The sequence below is a fragment of the Temnothorax longispinosus genome, chromosome 6 (assembly GCF_030848805.1).
Source record: "Temnothorax longispinosus isolate EJ_2023e chromosome 6, Tlon_JGU_v1, whole genome shotgun sequence".
Classification (NCBI taxonomy): domain Eukaryota; kingdom Metazoa; phylum Arthropoda; class Insecta; order Hymenoptera; family Formicidae; genus Temnothorax; species Temnothorax longispinosus.
The window spans coordinates 5,286,201-5,304,097 of record NC_092363.1 but is presented as its reverse complement, the minus strand read 5'-3'; the positions used below and the strand labels follow the sequence as shown (position 1 = coordinate 5,304,097).

The 17,897-nt window shown below is 40.9% G+C and overlaps 1 protein-coding gene and 1 long non-coding RNA gene across 9 annotated transcripts in view; one reads left to right on the top strand and one right to left on the bottom strand.

Annotated features, from left to right (window-relative positions):
- Positions 1-17,897, top strand: part of Ten-m (teneurin transmembrane protein Ten-m) — a 520,735-nt gene that overhangs the window by 428,971 nt on the left and 73,867 nt on the right. The window lies entirely within an intron of this gene.
- Positions 5,410-17,897, bottom strand: part of LOC139815182 (uncharacterized) — a 66,548-nt gene continuing 54,060 nt past the window's right edge. Inside the window, exon 3 of the long non-coding RNA XR_011732683.1 lies at positions 5,410-9,902. This is a non-coding gene — a long non-coding RNA (uncharacterized lncRNA). The remainder of the gene's footprint in view (positions 9,903-17,897) is intronic.

The following is a 17,897-nucleotide window of genomic DNA, read 5'->3' as shown; positions in this document are numbered from 1 at the left end:
TTCGTTTACAATGCACCCATATATTAATCCCAGCATCAATCAAAATTGGCCAATAAATTGCATTAAATCATAGAGAACTGATGATGCCTATCTTCAAAGCCGTTTATCAATAGGTGCAACAGTGGGTTATTAACATGGTTATCGTGATCGTTAAATAGACTGCGCCAATATAACAAATAAAGAATACAACAATGAATGATGATATTTTGATTATTGCCCCATAGTGAGCCAATATTGAAAATATGAACGTTTGCGAACCGTACATTAATCTAATTCGATCAATTGCAATCCCATTGGTTACGAAATACCTAAATCTCGTCGAGACGTTGGCGTATCGAGACGATTGGAGCAGTCGGTTTCCGTCGTCGTAAATCTCGCAGGCGGTGAACGAACGTTCGTTTAAGTATAGTAACGCGAGAGCGAGGTATCCAAAGATTACCAAGACGCTACCAATGGAGGTCAAAGGGGCACGGCGATCGTCTGAAAGGAACCACGGGAAGTATTTCGTTCCGAACCGACAGCGAAGAATTTCGGGCTCTTTGTGATTGGCAATAGACCGAGGAAATTGGTTTGAAATTCGCGGGGCTATGGAATGTATTGGCAATCAGATTTCCTGCCCCCCAGCCACCTCCGACGTTGCCCTCCGTCCTCCTTCCAGTGCCCGCCCTCTTCCTTCCGCCAGACCGGCAATGAAGGGTGCGCCAGGGAGAGAGAGCTTCCCTGGCATTCTCAGAATGTGGCATAGGCCAAGGGATGCTCGGGGCGGCGCGGCGGTGGCGGTGATAGTGGTGGTAGTGATGGTGATGGTTGCTGTATTTTCCACCACCCCTTATCTTTCCATCTCCTCGCGATTCCACGGAAATTCCACGATCACGACTCGACGCGCGAGAGCTGCCGGCGCCGGCGTCCAGGTGATGGAACGTCGAATTGGGTCGACTGTTTGAACGGGAGAGCCGTATGTGAAGATCGCGGATGTCGAGTGCGATCGGGACATTATCTGCGAGGAGTTTATGTCTGAATGCATTCTGTGGGAGCGGGGTTGATGTCGTCGTAAAAGAGGATAGCGCGCTTCCATTTGTAACCGCTCGTCTAGAAACAGAATACGGCATATGGTCTCCCATCGTGATATAATTAGCAGGACGACGTGCGTTAAGAGGATGGAAGACTAATTTGTCGGAGAATACCTTGACAATGAACAGAGGAAATATGTAGAAATTTACCGGATATACATGGTGGTAAGGAGAACCACACGGAAAGTTCTTATGAATAAGTGAAAAGCACAACAGATCGCAATCTGGGGAAGTGATGGATGCTGGAATCATATAGGAAAATCTAATACTAAAACGTAGATGGATCTTTATTCTTTCGTCATAAAATATTTATATGCAAAGTGATTGCTTTAAAAATTGAAATCACTTCGTTGCTTTCACTAAGATTTACAAAGTTATCTTTATTCACTTATAAACGGAAATCAATATCTTATTTGTTAAATTGTGAAATTTTAATCTTGCTATTATTTTTCTTCTCATTACATAGATTCCATCAAAGGAAATATATAAAAATTCCTTGCCCCAAATTTCTAAAAGCAATCACTTAATGCAAGCTTTCTGTTATGCTTGAAACATATGTATAGTAACAGTTTATCGATAAAATGACAAACTCCGGCTATTGCCTATCATAGATATTGGATTTTCTTATGAAGTTTACGGAGATTACAAACCTGAATTTTTTACAATATCATGCCTTTTAGATAAGCATCTTTACGAATGAATGTAATACGACACGACTGCATCCATCTAAACATATGGCCATTTGAACGCATATTTTCGATTAAACCAGTAAACTCGTGCGATTGAGTTTTCGATTGACTTTATATAGCACGCCCGAACGATCAATTACCTCAGACAGAAATCTCGGTTCGGAAATAACATTTCAGTGTATTGCTTTTTCAATTTATGATAGCGATTCGTAGCTAAAACTGTCCATGCTACGAAATGGTTTGAGGAATGAAAAGCAATAAAGCGGATTTCCAAATAACTGGCGCGAATAACTGCGGCTGGTTTTAATTTAAGTTTGCATTGGAATCACAAAATGATGTGAGAGATATTTTTGTTACAGCAAACATAATTTCTGTGAAAATTCTTTTAATAATTTACTACAAGCACAGAAATAACTGGAGCAAAAGACGAAGTATAACATAAAAAGCTTCCGTTTTAGAAGAGATAGAGAACAAATATAAAATTATTTGTTTTTAAAGCCGGTATTCATAGTCAGATCTTATATTTAAAATTGTTTTAAGTTTATCTTTAGATGCTTTTCGATTCGCTTCATTGCAGGCTACGGAGTATCTAAAGATGAACTTAAGACGATCTTATAACAATATATAAGATCCGACTATGAATACCGGCCTACGTTATTAAAAGATTTGGTATTTAACAGATTGAAAATGAAATGAATGAAATATTATAGAATATTATCTAAAATTCATCCTTTATTTTTACACACATTCGCGTTATTACCATATAAATAAATTTCTTTCTACTCACATAGTCAACAATTTATTTCCAGCTACCAAATAACAAAAATATGATGAAAATTAATTAATTATTTTATAACACTGGTCTTCAATGGTTATCTTATTTCTTTTTTATAAATAAATGATATTGCGCGAAATACGGATAATCGCATAAAACGAAACTCATGAAATTCAATAGATTCCTTGGTTCAAGAATCCGGCCAGCAATAATTCCTCGCTCGCTAGCCTGCTATTAAGGCTATCTGGAAATCACAGAGAACTACCCGATTATTGTGTCTCGCGGGCCAATTTCAGTAGAATGGGCCAACGAGAATAATTAACAAAGCATTTAATTATCGCTCGACTGATATCGTACGGATTTCGCAAAGACAATTTCTCGCCGAGTTATAATGAAATATAGCTTAATAAACGAATTCTGGAGATATTCGTGTTTTCCTTCCCATATATTTACCATGTCATATTTCTCTGTAATAACTAGAATCCTATTATCGTTAATCTCTTATTTGAGTTGACGAGAAATCATTGTTTTAACTCGTAACATTTATACATTGATATAATTTATTCTATGCGTGATTAATTTCAAATCAATTCCGAAATTCATCCATGGCACTGACATTTATTAAAAAGACTATAGCCATGAAATGCCGTACAGTTAACTATGATTTCATAATATATATCTAATATATCATTTTATAATATTATCGATAGCCACTATTACAAAATTGATTTTTTAACATTATACATGTAAACTGTAAAATTAATTTGAACGATATATGTATAACAGATTTTTGTTAAATCATAAACTATTATTGTGATTTCAGTAACAATGCAATAAAAATAAATTATAGTTGACCAATCAAAAACGCGGAAATCGGGATAACATATTGGCAACATGCGCCGTTTCCGTTTTTTGCACGCTAATAATCTGAAAGTTTGCGCTGCATCGGGTCAATCACCTGTCAAAGAAGTATGCAAACCTATCGCAGCTTTTTTCATCCGCGCCGCGACATGCTTCACGTCTGTGCTTTCGCGTCGATGTCGAAGCGTCGCGCCGCGTTTCGTCTCGTCTCGTCTCGTCGCGTCGCTCGCGAATCTGGACGAATGGTACAGGTTGACGGGCACACGGGGAGAACGCAGGGGATACGCGGGGGATTGAAGCCGGCGATTCAGGACGGATAGCCAAGGCAAAGTTTCCTGGTTCCATTGTTCCAGCATTAGTTAGTTTCATTAATGTAATTCCCGTGTACGAGATGAGAGGGCTCTCGTATTTACTTGGTTTCCTTTTTAGCAATCTATTGTCGGCCTTTGTGTCAGCATACGGCACCACCGGTGCTCGTATTGTCCCGGGGTATTGTCAACGACTGCCTCCAATGGAAATCCACGCCCAAACGCCGATCTCTCTAGTACCATCGTCATCGACCAACGCGCGTACCCGATAGAGTAAATTGATGGTGAACGAGATGGGGGTGGCGCGGAAGACTGCAACAGTCAGTCTCTTTCATCATTCGGCGAAATCCATGAATTCGTATCTGAAAGCCGGTGTGTGTGTGTATTGTAACGCGTTGAAAAAATCTTCTGAACGCAGACGTACACAATTTGGTGAATTCGAGGATTGTATTGAAATACCGTATCTAAAGTTTGTGTATGTGGCTTTCGCGCTGCAATATCTGGTGTAATATCATTTATTGTTTATTTAAAATTTAATTGCACGATGACTGTCATTTTCTAATTAAATATTGAATTTCCGTTTACGTTTATCATCAATGAGCATGTATTATTCCGCAACTGAAGAAAGACTCTATTGGATCTCGTATCTATAACATAAAATTTATATGATCTTGTTCAATTATTCCTTTCTCCATCAAACGCTATATTTAATCCCTAGTTGTTTGTTTTTAGCATTTTCGAGTGCATGCTAAACATTTTATATTAACATCAACTTACACGTAATTATAATTTATATTAAGCTATTTTATCATAATTAATTAAAAGATGTGGATCGCATGATATTTAAACAATTCCGATAGCACTCGAGACATCAAAGAGGCTCTTTCAACTAATTAACTGAGCTTTACTTTGCACATTTAATTAAATCGCTGTACAGTCCGATTCAACATCTGAGTAAATATTCTGATTAGGCTATTGAAATTTAGTCTAACTACGTGATACGTGTTATGCTTTGACAGAAAAAAATACTAATGTTTTATTGATAATCACCTAAAATGTATTTGTTCAGAGTCGTTTTGACGTTTTTAAGGACTTTAATAGACGCAAACGTCACGACATGCCCGGAATACTCTTTATGTCGGAATATAATCGCATCCAGCTTCATGACTTCCGTCGGATCCTCTTTCCTCTGTCTCTCGTTGACATCTGACGAAATTAAGAATGTCGTCCGTCTGTCACCCCGCCAAAATGGCAACGACGAACCCCGTACAATTCCCCGCGAGGTTTTTGCCACGCTTGCGGAAACACATCGGACCGGAACCGCCGCTGGGAAGCGACAAGAAACGTCCTTATCCCCTAGCTTCTCGCGAACACGATGACGAATATTTTTCTTACCGTCGTACTCCACAGAACCATCTTAGGTTTCCAAGTCACCCTCCAGAAAGAGGAGAACGACCCTGCTGGAGCCGTGAAAAACTCTCGAGAGGGTCGAAGCGTCTCCTACTTGACGGAGCTCGACAGCGGCGCCATGATTAATTCATTGCTGCCGGAAAATTATCGTACGTCGCGCTCCGAAAAATCCAATTTCGATTATATCCGAATCTTATTAAATAAAAGGATATCTGATGGGTACATCATAAAATTATGCGAACGATTGAGGGGAAAAATAATATCATATCACATTATGATATATGTATAATCTGCGATATATTTGCTTATTAATTTCATTTTACAATTATTCAAATTAGAGTTTTTGCGCTATCCTAACTCCTCAGATTAACAATTAATACCAATATCTAACTTTGATGTATTTATATACTCTCGTCGAGAAAAAAGATGTTGACCACAAATAGCCAATGGCGGCGAGTGCCGTGATAAAGAGCGTGAAAAATCAGTGACTTCCGGCATCGTTGACAGTGATGATGACGGCCGCGTCCCCGCATGCGGGTGATTCCGGATTTTTGTGGTCCGCCGAGGGGTCCGTCGTAAGATTTACGCCGAACATATTTATGAGCAAGTCGAATCGCCGCTCTTTGAGATCTTTAAATAGCGCGCGATCGCTAGCGCCTTTTGCCTCAAGTTCTCGGTCTCTTCTTTCCTCCTTCGTCTATCATGCGATGCAATGTCCCAAATATGCCTCGCCATCTCAGGTTCTCCCCGCACGTGTCAGATCTGTCTTTCTAATTGGCACGTTCATTACGACAATCAAAGGACGCCGCGCGATTCGTCACGTTTCACGGAACAAATAACCTGAAGTGAGTTTGCATATTCATAGGAGCGAATGTCTCAAGAATTGATATGCGCTTACGGATATCTCGACACATCTATTTAAAATTTCTTATACCTTTGAGTTCATATGAATAAAGAAAGAGTTCATAAAATCGCAATGAAATCAGATGTATTCTATTCTTAGCGTAATTTGATTGCGATAATTAATTAGTAGCTAATTATCAATTATATAATTATTTAAAATGTACGCCTGTGCAGTTCTAATTTTATGATATTCGTGTTAATAAACATGTGCATCCATAGACAACCCGTCTGAAATAAATTTTTAATTCACATTCCGCGCGTGAGTCTATTAAAAACGCAGAATTTTAATTAACTCTCATATAATTAAAATTTAATTTAGGCCAGCAGAGGCCGCGACGTACTTATTGTAGCGCAAAATTTTGATCCTTTTCTCATTAAGCGAGGAAATAAATGTTTGCAGTCAATCGAAAACAATACACTACGCTATTAATTGTCAAATATAATTTTAGGTTTTATTTGTATAAAACAAAAATTCTATTTCTTCTTCCGATTATGGATTTAAATAAAGTTCCAATAATACAAGATTTAAAGCTGCCGAAATATTAAAGAGACAATTTACAAATAGACATTTTTGTCTGATTTTGTATAGCAGTCAAAAATGTAAGATAGGACAGAAATATTTGAAACGTACTGGAGTGTAACACAATTTTTTTTCCAAAATATAACAATTAACCCCGTGATAATTTATATAATCTGTATTTACACCGTTATGTGGTACCTATAAAATTAACGAAACGACGTACTTTATGTTAAAAATAAACCCGTAAAATAAAGAAAAGGCGATGTGCGCTAATACCAAAAATAGAAGACGTAAATTAAAGGAAAGAGAAGAAAAAGAGGAAGATGGAAGCGAAGAGGCGATAAACCGGCGAGAAAGGTAGAAGCGGAGAGAAAAGCAGAGAGAAGCGTCAGAAGAGAAGCGTTTAATTTCCTGTCGCGCGCTTTATTTCATTAAAAAGTCATTAATAATATTACGTTAACGCACGTGTGCGCGCGCGCGCGCGCGCTCCGCTGTATGGATAGTCGGGAGAGATTTCGTCCTCTCTGTGTACATACGTATATACACACATAAATACACGCCATTGCTGCATCTGCGCGTGCAGATACCTCTATGCAGTTGCATGTGCGGGTACATGCTTCTCTCTTACGCGCGCTTCGTCTTTTCTGGCATGATATACAATATTAAACTCCGGTAGAAAGCTATATTCTGCTTTCCTCTCTTTCTCTTTCCTCTCTCTCTCTCTCTCTTTTTCTCCAAATGACATTGCTTTTCCTGTGTGCTCTTCGACGTTTCCCCTCTTCTTCCTGCCAAACGAGCTACCACTGTGAAATATCGCGAACGAACTATTTTTGCATCCTCATGGGGCCATACCTTCAAGTTATCCATTATCATTTTAGACTCACCACGCGTATATTACCCCTTCGAAGCTTTCCAGATTTTTTCTCCTTTCTCGCTCTCTCGCGTATGCGCGCACGCTTCTTTTGTTTTAACGAAAAATTCTGCGGCGCGAACTCCCGCGAGCTTTTAAATGTGTCGCCGGGCAAAGCAACGTTAGAGCCGGACACCGATACACTACCGCGCGAACTCAAAATGAATGAGCGCTACGTCCTTTGTGCCGTTGGTGCGCAAAGTGGTTTTATGTATGTAGGTCGCGAAGTTTTCGATGAAATTGTGGCCTCGGCGCGGCAGCTGCAACCCTATCCGTGATCGTGTGCGCGAACGTTTGATCTCTCCGCGGTGTAATAGACTCGCAGAGTGACTCCATTGAATTCGCATTCGATCCGCGAATATCGCGCAATTAGAGCGCAAGGGCCGTCAGTAAAGCGTAATAGAACCGCGAAATCGATCCGGGACAAACAATGGGAGTAATCGTCATATCCGTTATGTTCGTCTTTAATTAATTTCTATTATCAAAATCAGTCATTCAAAATTTATAGGTAATTCGGTGAATGGTCCAACAATTATTTCCATTTTGCGATATGCAATCATACACAAAACTAATATAGTGACAGAAATACATTTTGATATTGGAGGTGGATAAACGAATTTATTTATCTTAAGACAAACATGCTTGCTTTTTGTATACACAAATATTTAACAGGAAAAGAAATAAAGAGAATGATAAAAAAACGAGAAAAAATAATATTTTAATGTTCTGAGAAATTATAATGAAATGCAGAGTAATTCGATAAACATATAAATTTTAAAATTGCATTAAGAAAGATTGTCTAACTGGATTGATTGCAAAAACGCACTCACTTCAATCCACGCGTAGAATAATCGATCAAATTCCGCGATCTCTTTAATCCGAGCGCGATCGTTCCCATTCCGTCCATCATCGGTACTGGGGAATTGTTTTAACGCACGCCGATAAAATGCGTCCGAGGTGAGAACGGGCGCGGGTCAGCCGTCGTGAGTGGATATAGATGTCTGTCCCTCGCTCTGATGCCCTGACCAGAACGCGATGTTCCAATTTCGGGGCACAAAGGAGGACACACGTATTGCGCGTTAGATCTGTCAGAATCCTTGTCGATCGAACCGTCCCGGCAGACACTCGTCCGCTCGCGAAATGTCGATGCCATTAACGTCGATGGGCCCCACGCTAAAAGAGTAACACGTTCCAGCTTGCGGAACTCGCAGTCCTCTTTGATCTTCGTGAAGCACCTGGTGCACTACGAAAGGACCGTGCCATTGGTAATAATAACTCGCTTTTGAACCAGACCGACCTCTTTGGGGGGTGCCGAGACTTATCTCCGGTTGCATCTTATTGCGAGATTCGCGCATTGTTTTCCTTTCCTTTTATGATTCTATACCAGCTCTCCGATAGCCATCCCCTCGTTGCCCTGGTTCTTTTGCCTTTCTCCATAGCTGTCTTCGGGCACGAACAGCTGGCAGTTTCAGATGACCCCGCCAAGCCTTCGCCCCTGCACCCTTAAGACGATACGGGTCCTACAAGACGCTCGAATTCGCAAAAGGCCGGGATCCATCTAACGATCGCTGAGAAAACAGTGACGAAGAAACTCTATCCCTTTCATTATCTCGATTTGTTCTTTATATATAATATTTTACTGTTATGTACATCTTTAGCTCATACTAAAGCAAATAAATGATATGTCAAAAGCATATAAATTATAAAAATAATTAGCGCATATAATGATTTGTAGGTTCTCTTTGAATAGATTCCCCATTTTTCCACAAAGATTTGTAGAATAAAAAAATCGTTCCCCCTAACTCAAACGCGCCTGAATGCAGTTAATGCTTAACACGTTTCTTCGTTCCAAATTCGCGTTGTAAAGTGAAAAGAAGGATTTAGAGAAACGCTAACTTATGGACGTAATGTTCCCGAACGCGTTTAATAGTCGCTGCGAGCCGCACGACGATGCGAGACTAAGGAACACAAACGGAAAATACGTGTGTGAGGAAAGAGACCTACGGAGGGGGATAGTCAGTTAGTCCAAGCTTGCCTTTCGAGAAACACGATACCACGTTGGAGGCAGCATACTCCGGCCATTAGCTATTTACGGAAACGACTCGGCAAATGGGGCGTGGAGCCGAAGTTGCTTCACGATTTTCGTTCAGCCGAGGAAGAAGAAGAGGAAGTCGAGATATATATTTTTTTTGTTTTCCCCAAAGGAACGACGGCGGGTGGTAGCACCGAAAGGATTGAGTAATGCGCTCTTTTATTCCGGGAAGGACGATGCAACCGTTCAAGCATGCTTCGCTACGTGGAAAATCGTGCGCAAGGTCGACGAGGGAAATCGAAACGATTTTTACCCTTTTCCTTCGTCGCCCCCAGTTTTACGTCCGTTCCATCACGTTTCACAGGCAACCAGCAGTTGCCGAACGTCGACGGAACCGATCTGTCGCCATTAGAACTGCGTCTTTCTGGAAAAAAAAATTTCGTCAGTGTTTTAACATGTTAAAAACGATCTCTTTAATAAAAAAACGAGTGCGCTTATTAAAAATATAATTTAAATCAAATTATCTGCTCCGTTAAAAGATATTAACTAAAATTATCTTAAATTGTCTTAATTTTGTAAAAGATATTTGCTATTAATGGCAGCATGAAATGTTAAATGGTACAAAATCTTATCGGAAATACTGTTAAATATATTTTTTCTTTTTTGTTTAAATTTCGGGAGTTTTTTTACGAAGAAAGCCTGCAATTGAAACTCACTCTAAAGTTAAATACTTAAAACTGTCACCCCGATAGCGTGCGATAGAATTCGTACAATAAATCGACGCATTCCGATACTTATTGATCACACGGCTTTTTTTTTCTCCCTCTTTCTCTCGCTTTGCACCCCGCATAACTCATAAATTTTTCAGAAGGCTGAAAGCTTCGATCGCGTGCACTAATCTCGCGGGCAGATGCCACGCAATGCCTCGCAAAACCGATTACGAGAGAGTAGATCGGTATATACCGCGCGGTAAAAAGATCTTCGAAGAATAGAAATGGGACCGTTAAATCCGTCAAAATGCCTACCCGTGGATAAAACGCGACGTCCCTCCTCGCGTGGTGCCTTTCTTCACCAAAGAGACACACTCATCCACCGTAACTAAACGGATCTCTCTCTCTCCTCCTGAAATTATCCTCATTGTGACCAAGCTTCTCCACTATGTATGAATTCTCATAATGATGCATCACCAGAATGTAAGCATTACTCTCCCTTTTCGCGTATTCAATAGCATGTAATTTACTTCGAAAAAAGGTAATCGTAAATCTAAGATTTACGTATACATATACATAAAGTTGCGTATATTACTCTCTCTTTCTCTCTGTCTCTTTCTCTCCCCCCTCTCTCTCTTTATCTAAACGTTCGATGGTAACGTTTCTAATTATCTATAATAATCTGAGAGATCTATAAACCTGCAGACGAAACGTTTCAGTAACGAGAATGCTTTGCTCTTTATTATATAAGCTATACAACAGTACCCAACCCTTCACAGAAGAACAGAGCCATTTTTTGTGCCACCATACCTACTTATCGGGCAGCCTCAAAGAAGACACCGAATGCAAATTTCAATCAGTCTGAGCGGTTCCGTCGTCGTGAATCGTCGCGATTCAGCATTTGCCTAACGAGCATGCTAATCGACGTTAATTCGTCGACAAGTACGGAGGCACGTCTCAACGAGTCTTACTGACTAGCCTTGCGTATGCTGCTGAGCGATCCTAGCTTGATCTGAAACAATGGGACCCCCTCGTGTGTGGTCCGTCCTGGCCTGCGAGGACAACTCTTCGCACCCAATCGGTCGTCCAGTCTCGTGCACGCTCGCTCCCGGTGGAGACCGAGTCGCTCCTCGGCGAGCTCGGCAGTGCAATTACTCGCGATCCTCTGGGGATGACATTTCTCGCGGTTTATCGTGCAAATATTTGCCAGACAAGATCTTGTAATTCCTTCCCCGTCTGTCTGCCGCGCGCCCGCGTTTCGTGTTGTGCCAACGAAGGATGATACAGGCGAACGGAACGAGTAAAAGTGAATGAAAAAAAAAAGTGGCAACTCGTACTTACGACGGCACCTGTTGAATACGCAGACGTGTCTATCTATCTTCATAATCGACAATTATTTGATCCTATTTGTCGTATGTAAATCCGCCATCCGAAAGACGAGCGTCTAAGGAGACGTTGTAAGAAATGTCTGGAGAGATTGTTCCTGTGGAAATGACTCATCTCGAACTTTTATGTCGCTCAGGTAAGAGGACTTGCTTTTTGTTTCTCTTCTGCACTCTATCGATCGCGCAAATCTCGCGTATATCTCACCTATCATCTAACGATCGCCATCAAAAAATACTCCGCCTTTCGATCATTATTCAAAAAGAGAGAGCATCGGCCAAATAGTATACGGCTCCATTTATCCTCGTTGCACGGCCATCAAGGTCAGGCGTGATCCTGTCACGTCATATATCATCGTTAAGACGTACTGGGAATACCAGTTAAGGGTTAAAAGCAGCCTTTATCAATCCGGGGCCGAGCCCTCGGGGTCTTTCTCATACGTCTATCGGACCGTTCCGCCGGACGTGCATTTCCATTAATTCACCCGCCTGTTATGACCAGACTTTAAACGGTCCGCTAGACGATCGCTGTCTTCTGCAGAACTTTCCGCGGGGGAAATGGTGTTTACGGGACGACGTGCGATTGCCAGCCGCCCGCACCGAGTCATCAGCATACAAAATAACGTTCTCACCGATCAGCGAACGAGGAAGAAGGTATCCTTCCAAGATGACGATCTTCTCCGAGAGAAAACGTCTCCGGCATTTCGTGATCGTTAGGTGGCAATGAATCATAGTCGGAAGCTTAGAAAATTGTGTGGGCGATGAGCGATACTCACGGGGCATTCTTAGCAATTTTCTTCCCGCCGCGACGTCCGTGGATACATCATGTGAAGCGCGAATGTGCTTCGCAAATCGATCGTGCTGCTAGCAGGCCGCCAAACGATCACGATAATTTGCCGTGGTCTCGTTCACCCTACCTGCCGGTAATGACAGTCGCCGGAGGCTGGAGGAATTCGTGGGAGGCTCAATTTTGTTAAACAACCTACATGGAAAAAAAAAGCGGAGACGGTGACGTACCTGAGCGAATTCCGATCATGGATCATGTTGGACGTGTTTCGTCTCCGAACCATTATTTAAAGTTTCCACGAATAGCTTATCGTTATTTCGACTGTTCCTTCAAAACTATTCATCACAATAGACGACATCTATTAATCTTTATACGATCACAAAAGAGACATCTAACTGACCTTGACATTGTGAATGACATCATATATAAATGACAGGATGCATTTTAACATGTGTTTGACGTATGAAAGTAAGTCATTAAAGTAAATGATTAGGGTTGCTAAACGACTTTAGAAAATCGGGAAAATCAAGAAAAATTATGGAAATTTGAACTGGCCAGGAAAAATCAGGGAAATATGTACAAAATCCTGGAATTTTTAACTTTATTTACATTCTTAAATGCTCTTATTCTAAAGAGTATTTATAATTTTTTAAATATTATATCTAACATTTATAGTCAAATGTAACTCACGCATTTTACAAGTCATTTCTTACGTGTTACTACGAGAGAACACTTCTGAAGCACAATATTTATTTATTTTTTGTTAATTTGAATTTGCATTCAGGATTATATTATGTTACTAAACTTCCAACTTGTGTTGCTTGTAGTAATATGTATAAGCTATATCTTTCCTGCAATATCCCTGCTTCTAAATGTTTAAATTTAAGATCACATATTATGTTATGGAAACTTCTCCATTATCGTCCGCAAAGCATGGAAAAGTCAGAGAATTTCAAAACTCATTTTCTGTGGTAGCCCTGATTATTTTGTTATAAGAATACTTGTAACTGTAAAAGAATATAACTTTTAAAAAGTTTGCTGCAAACCTCCCTCCACAGCCAGATCCCATAGCATGGCAGTGAAGCACATGATGCACGAAATATCATGTTCACTATAACGTAAAAGTCGCGATTCGGATGCATAACGTAACGCATCGAGGGAATGATGAAATTCTAACACACGTACGCGGAAAAATTTGTAATTTCCTCACACGGGACCGTCTGTATCTCGGGTGAATTCAATTTCGTCGTATATGCAGATACATAACCGACCCGGGTCACTTTAATCCCCCTCAATGGCGCTCATTATTCTTTCAAGACCGTTTCCAAGAGGTATTTCAATGCGAATAACTTATGTACGTGCCGGCAGTCACCTGCTACACGGCCCGCTCATGAGATGCTCTCGAAGTTCTCTCGGTGCGATGCACGTGCAGGTGCATTGTGCCACGGCAATCGCCGAAGTTGGGATCGCTCGCTCGCTCGTTCGCTCGTTCGCTCGCGCGTGGGAGGCTAAGAGAACCGCTCTTATGAGAAGGAGACGCGCGGCGCGGTTACGGCGCGCGAGATGGAGGCAAGGAGAAGAAGGTTCTTGACTGGCTGCTCTCCTAAGCTCAGGCTAGAAGGAGGTGGTATTTCGTCAACGGATGATCCGGCTCTGGCCTTCACCCGCGCGCCTTGAACCCGTCTCTCTTCTTCCCATTAGCATTCACCCTGCCTGCAGATAATTACATGGAGTTGTAACTCCGGAACCCCCGCCGCCGCCTGGGGAGATAGTGGAAGGACCGAGTATTTGCAATACCGGGGCCGATCATTAATATCGACGTGACTACCAGGCCGAAACCGTAGACCGTGCGAAATTTACGCTCGATTGAAGCGATCGATTAAGAAGACGTTCGCATTTCGCCTGACGCGCTTCGTGCATCAGTTAAAATTGAATGCCGCGAGGACGCTCACGCCGACTGTAAATAATGTTTTACGTTTTACGAGATCGGAAAAATGATATAATCAGCAAGTGCATATTTATTTATTATGGGATAATCAGTATAATGTGTATTCCTATACGTATACTTGTAGTATTAAAAAAAAATGAACTTACTATAATTTCAAATCTCCGCTTCTAATTCACCATTTCCGTCACACGCGCTACAGCGTGAGTAATCAATTGATGACGTTTTCCCTCATGCCGGTCTCGAGATCGTGTGCACTTGCTGTGCATCAGCTTGGATCTTTTTTTATTTAGTCAACGGAATGTCCCTCGCAGAACGTAATAACCGGTAACGGCCGAGAGTCAAGTTGATATTACCGAGGGTGTGTTTTAATCTAAAGCGTATCGGGTGGCCCGTATACATAAGAGTGTGCGTACACGCGTCACCTCGCGAGTCAAGGATACCTCGGGCAACTATTCGGTAGGGTGAACCGAGAGGCGCTATAGCGCTCTGTACACCCCCGTGCTCGCGCCATTCGCCCGCCCCAAAGATTGATGGTGACACCGTGGGGGTGGCGTAAGTCATCCGCGTAAAGAAAAAGAAAGTTTAAAGTTTCCCGCCTGAACATGCATCGCCCCTTAAATACCCTTAAATTTAATGATGCCTAAGATAGAAGGATAGCGTGCACCGCGCCATTCCGAACTTCGCCATTTCAGTCGCCGTAAAGTTTTAAATGTGCGGAAACATGGCGCGCGCGCGCGAACGCGAGCGCTTAATTACGAAGTGAATTAAAAGAAGCGAAATGGAAGTCGGCGCAGTTTGATCGACAGCGCACTCGATTAAAGTATAAATCACCGTCACATTTCGGACTGTTGAACAAATTGAACCGCGATGTGCCTCTTTATCATAATTCCTCGCGAGGGTGTGCGCGTTAAAATAGAGCGATTAATTATTATTACGTCGATGTATGATTATGTGCATTTAACAATTTATTTTAAATAGTTCTATTTCTCTACCTGTTCTACTGTAATGCGAACTTGATATTATTGTACGCATATATGCGTTTGTTGGCAGGGAATTAGTCCCTCGTATTTAATTAATCGTTGTTTGGGCTTTATTGCGTTCAGCTTATTATGGCGCAATAGCGTAATTATTGAATGTTATAGAGTCCGCCATTACGCTAAATTTGGAGAACGCAGATTCTCTTCTACCAGTAGTAGTTATCAACGTCGACATTGCGACGTAACATAACTGTTCGTAAATACTTAAACATGTTAGAATACGAAAGTAGTTAAAAGTCATTAAATAATCTCGTAAGATATAAAACACAAAGCAATATTTTTAATATTTATTAAGTATTATTTTAATACTTTATTATAATAAGGATTTTGTCAACTACGCATTATTCTAATCGATCGTTTTTTCTTTGTTTCAGGTATGTACACTGCTCTTTTAGAGACGACATAACGATAACATAATCAGCGGATTCCGTAAGTGCATTTATTTAGATATGAAATTAATTTGTCATAATAATTGACACTAAACGGCCAAGAACTGGCGGTTAAAGAAACACGTCATATGAAAACAAAACACGACATTGACTTTTATTTTGTGAAAAATTTTAATTTTTCCTCAAATTTATCTCTGATATTAATTATAAGTTTATAAAAAATGCAGATCTGTCAGGTGATTAAATCATAGCTGTTGATTATGTAGAAGTCGAAATTAGTTGATCTTAAAGTAGTCTTAATTGACCACTACTGATGCGCGCATCAGCGTTTAAAACAGGAAATGAGAAATTCGTACAGTGCAGTAACAACATGACTAATCTCTGTTTAACGAGAATATCGACGGATGTTTCGAATTAAAAGGCAACCGTAAAAAATCTGGCCTGCGAGCGAAAGGGTCCTCGATTACGAGAATATATACGTAAACACTAGACGAAGGAATGCCGGTTTTTCAACCCTATACCTGTCGCGACATACGGAAGGCGACTGAACGAACACGGCGCTCGCGCGCAACCTCGAAGGACGAAAATCCTATCGAGCCTACAACCTGTCCCAAGACATCTGTCCCCAATTCCATCTGCGACCCATCTCGCAGGATCCCCGGCTCGTTCTGCTTGTTTACAAATTGACTTCATAAGGGGCGGTGATTTCCACCACGAATGGGATCGACCATTGGGATTCACGGCATACGGTTAACCCGCCGATCAGAAGACCTTCCGAGGGCCGAGAATCGTTACGGTTTATACCCCTTTCTTAACGGGCGCTTCCGTCGTATCATATAGACCTTAGAGTAAACAAGCGTAACACGAACGTCCTGTATTTTCGTTAACGAGTTTTGGATTAAACCAGAACGAGTGATGAAATATGAAAATGGATGAGAAAAATTACTGAACCATCTGTTCCAGAGAAAGAGAGCGAGAGAGATTATTATTCTATATATTTATATTTAATTTATAGTAAAGAGATTAACTAACGATTTCTAACTATATCAGAGATATAGTTTGAAACTGACAGAATATATTCAAATTAAAAAAATCGAGATTATATCAATACCACACACACATACACATATTTATTAGAATAGATTAAATCTGGCGGCTATTAAACGGTTATTGAGTTAATGGCACGTCGATTTCTAACGATCGCTATCGATTTGCAGCTTGTGACTGTAGATATCTCGCATTATCGAAATAATCGCGTGTAAATTACAGTCTCGCGGAGACTATTGAGTATACGTATCATTTATCCCGATACGCGATCGTGAGACGCATTTGTAAGAACGGCTTTATCGGCAGAATGAAGCGGGATACGCGCGCAATCACGAAGTACCGCGGATAATGCGGATAATCAGCCATATCGTTGAGAAAACGTATCATTACAGCGCGCGCGGATAAAATGCGCACGCGAGAACAATCTCGAGAAACGTCTCGCGGCTTTTATGAAAAATAATCGCGCACAGACGGCACATTTGCTGAAACGAGACTATCCGACGAATTAAAAATCACTTAGCGGTTAGAAAGCTCTAGGGATAATTGCGAAACCGGTTCTATACGCGGCCGGTATCCTTTCTCACGAGATTTATCCCACGCATTGTGCGCTAGAAGCTCTCTTACTTAGGCAAAACGCATTTATATTAATATCGCGCGTTAATGCAAGCCGGATGCATCTTTCGGCAATCCAGGGTACTGTAGAAGTCTTGATATAATTTTTAACATTGTGCCGGGTAACGTTAATTAATCAAACGTATTTATTTATTAATTTTGTCCGACGATCATGCAGTTAATAATGTGGCAATTAGCGATCAACATTTACAATATATAATTTGCGATATAAATTTAATACACACTGTTGATGGTAATGGAATTAAATATTCGGTAGAAGAATTCTCGCAGGTAGGATAAATTGATATTATAGGCAGTATATAGGCATGCTATATATAAAATTCACATTCACACGCGTCAGCTTTCGTGTAGATCACAGAAATCGATTTCGTAGAAAGCTGGAGACTCTGAGATATCTCGGCGCGACTATAGGATTCTCCGATTGAATTGCGAGTAGGATAGTAATTTCTCGACACACGAGGATGAAATTGCTCGGTTATCTTTGTA